General features: G+C 35.6%; 1 long non-coding RNA gene across 2 annotated transcripts in view; it reads left to right on the top strand.

Annotated features, from left to right (window-relative positions):
• Positions 1 to 4,067, top strand: part of LOC106880770 (uncharacterized) — a 191,443-nt gene that overhangs the window by 103,857 nt on the left and 83,519 nt on the right. The window lies entirely within an intron of this gene.

The raw sequence follows: 4,067 nt of genomic DNA, 5'->3' as shown, positions 1-4,067 counted from the left end.
CAGGCGTTAGGGCAGCGGACTCGTGGTCATAGGATCGCGGTTTCGATTCCCAGACCGGGCGTTGTGAGTGTTTATTGAGCGAAAACAACTAAAGCTCCACGAGGCTCCGGCAGGGGATGGTGGCGAACCCTGCTGTACTCTTTCACCACAACTTTCTCTCACTCTTACTTCCTGTTTCTGTTGTGCCTGTAATTCAAAGGGCCAGCCTTGTCACACTGAGTATCCCCGAGAACTACGTTAAAGGTACACGTGTCTCTGGAGTGCTCAGCTACTTGCACGTTAATTTCACGAGTAGGCTGTTCCGTTGATCGGATCAACTGGAAGCCTCGACATCGTAAGCGACGGAGTGCCAACAACAGCTTAGATTAAGCAGGTCATTTCAGCTGTGACCATCCCAACTTATTTTTTTAATATATCTAAAACTACATTGTTTAATGTGTTCTTTCTTCAAGTTATTAGCTTGTAATTTGAGAGAGAGATTGACTGCCATTTCTAACTGGCTGAGTGACCAAGTAGATGCTTCCTTACACGAGTTATGTTTCAACTCTGATTAAGTAGACCTTTTCTCATTAAGCTGATTTCTTAAAAACAAATTAATATAAAATTTTGATGGAAGATTATACTTTAGATCACTTTATAACAGTAAGTTCATGTCACAGAAGGAGGAGCTGTTTCAAATGAACTGGTCTCAAAATAGTTAATGAGGCTTGACCATCCATCTTATCTTTTATTTAAGCATAGTATATCAAGGACTACATGGTAAAATATGCCATCCTCTGTATAAGACGTTAGCATGTGATCTCAAGATTTGGCTGCTCTTGTTAGTAGACTGAGTGACTATGAAAAAGCTCTCTCATTGGCACAGATGTGTAGATAAATATAAATACATTTACTGCCTTGTAACTTACTACGTAATTGTTAAATAATTTATCTATACAGCTATATCTAAAGTGAATGGCTGCTCTTTCTAGCATATTGAGTGACTTTTAAGAAGCTCTATCATTAGTACATGTGTACATAGCTATGCATAGGTAAATACAAACACATCTACTTCTTTGTAACTTTCTATATAATTGTTAAATAACTTATTTGTACAACTATATCAAATGGTTTTTGTATACATGTGATAGAAGTATTTCACTAGTTAGACAAACAGACAGATAGAAAGACGAGAGAGAGAGAGATAGAGGTAATCCATTCGTAAATAGATGCATGACCAAAAACTATCGGATTCAATTTTTCAAAATTGCCTACTTCTGTAAAGTATGTTCAAATGTAAGCAAGCCGTCTTAGATATCAAATGGTAAAAGTTATCTATAATTACATCTAAAACAGAGCTGAATACATAGCACCACCAACTTCATTAATTTGTTCTCTTTTTTGATGTGATGTTTGAATCTTTTATGAAGTGGTGTTCTAAACACAAGATAGAACCTCACTGAAACTTGTGATTTAATTATTTCTCAGGCATAATTTCTTTCTAACATAAATTATCTACCTACCTATCTACCACATATCTGTCTGTTTACCCTATATCTGTCTGTCTACCATATATCTCTGTCTATCTACCATATATCTCTGTCTATCTATCTATCTATCTGCCAACATACACATCTACCAGCCTGCCTACCTACTAACATGTATGTAATATAAGTGTGTGGGGGAGGGAGTGAATGAGAGAGAGAGAGAAGGGGGCGTGGGGAGAAGCTTCAACTCAAATTTCTATCCATGAGACCGTTCTCTTATTCATTTGGCCACAGTACTGATCAATACAAAATTCAGATCCCAACTGATGCAATGAAATACAATCTGGGACAATTTGGTCACAAAGGGACATCTTAACCCTGAAACTACAGTTGCACTTACACCCTTCCCACGCACAATTTAATGATCCTTCATGAGTTTCTTTATAATTACTTTCTTTTGATTAAATGCAAGTCCTTTGATTTTTTTTCTCTTTCTTTTTTAATATGGTATCTGATTATTTGATTCATCATCACCATATTACAAGTATTATTGTTTTTTTTTCCTCTTACTAGTAAATGAAAATAAACTCCAATCTGTTGAGGCTTGGTTATATAACACAAATGTATTGAATCACACACAATGACGTTAACTCTGGGTATTTTCTTGTTTGTTGGGGTGTTTTTCTGATTTTATTTATGTTTTCTATGTACACATGATATTTCTAACTAAATTTTCTCATTGGATATTCTTATGCCGATGTCTTTACTCATTAACCATAACCTTTTAGTATTCAGATTATTCCATCAAATGTAATGCTTATTTATTCACATCATCTTGAATTAATGATGCATTATCTCATAGCTTCAAGATTTCAATAATGCAATTGTTTACTTCTAAAATGACATCTAAGAGTAGGTGTGATAGGTCACACTGGCCAGTTTCAACATAAAACTGGTTGAATTTTTGAGCCAGATATGGTCGTAAGATTATGGTTTCAATTCCTGGCATCCTGTCCAGGTGGGGAATATACTGGTGCTTATGAGTTGGCACAACTGAGAAGGTAACTTTACCTTTTACTGGCATTATTAGTTCTTCAAAGGAGATAAGCTGGCAGAATCATTAGCACACTAGACAAAATGCTCTGTGTTCAAATTCTACTGAGGTTAACTTTGTCTTTCATCCTTTCAGGGATTGATGTAATAGGTATCAATTAAGTACCAGGGTCAATGTAATCAACTTGCCCCCTTCTCCAAGATTTCAGGCCTTGTGCCTGTGGTAGAAAGGTATATTTGTATTCTTTCTAAAAGTAGTGAGCTGGTAGAATCATTAGTGAGCTGGACAAAATGCTTAGTGGCGTGTCATCTGGTTTCACATTCTGATTCAAAAGTCAATGAGGTCAGCTTTGCCTTTCATCCTTTCGCGGTCTGGTCGATGAAATATAGCATGAGTCAAGTACTTAAGTTAATATAATCAACTAACCCTCCCTACAAAATTTCAGGCCTTGTGCATATAACAGAATCAATTATTGTTACTGCTGTGAAAATGTTTCAGATGAGTACAATAATTAATACATTAAGAAGTTCCAGGAGGTATTTATTTAGTTGGCTAATGAGTCTTCCTCAAATTGCCATCCCTTTGTAATTCCCCTCCTCACGTTTTCCCTCAGATGTCAGTGTGCAGATGTTATGTTCGAGTTAAATATAAACTGCATCAATCATAACAATCTCAGAAGGACTTCAAAGGTCATAGATGCAGCCCATTCGCTTAACTAAGCCATAACACCCCACACCCAAAACACACACATACAGTTAGGAAATTGGGAGTTAAGTTTACCTCTCATACTGCTAGTGTATTGTTCTGCTGTAGGCTATCCATGACCTTGTTACTTGGCAACAGAGCAGGTAATGGAAAAGTTGAGAAGTTTATTAATAGGCAAATCTGTTTAGCTTTACATTTTTAACTGTTTTACTTCCGGACTTATGGTATTTTGTTGGAACAATTATTTTTACAGCTAGATGCCTGTATAACTACAAACAACTCATTTGGAAAGTAGGAGTAAGTAGGAGAGTGTTTTTGTCAGCCAGGCAAACTGGAGTAAGCTGAGTTATTTTCCTTGCTTAGTTTTACAGTTTAAACCATATGTGGTCAGTGGCACCAAAACTTCACATGTTTAAAACACCTGGGAAACAATTTGTGCCAGCGTTTTTTTTCATTTTCCCATCCCATATGTTAGGCTTTGTGCTTATGTGGAGATCAATATTGTTACTAAACTATTCTATATTTTCATTTTGTCATATTTATTTAAACTGTAAACTAGTACTAACTGTTGATCAGTCATCACTTTGATATTTCATTGTTGAAATGTCAACACTTCTTGTATGTGTGTGTGTGTGTATATATATATATATATATATATATATATATATATATATATATACAGTGGTGGACTGGGTCTAAAAATATTGGTTGCCAGGAGACCACAACTACAATGCCACCATTTAATTTTTTTTTTAATGTTATTAAAAGTATTCTTTTCAACTGCAAACACAGCCAGGCTGAAATAATGCATTCTTCCAGGAGTGAATAAAAAATTCTCAAAC

The sequence above is a fragment of the Octopus bimaculoides genome, chromosome 2 (genome assembly GCF_001194135.2).
Source record: "Octopus bimaculoides isolate UCB-OBI-ISO-001 chromosome 2, ASM119413v2, whole genome shotgun sequence".
Classification (NCBI taxonomy): Eukaryota; Metazoa; Mollusca; class Cephalopoda; order Octopoda; family Octopodidae; genus Octopus; species Octopus bimaculoides.
Note: the sequence above shows the minus strand (reverse complement) of the source record. Positions and strands in the feature narration are given on the sequence as shown.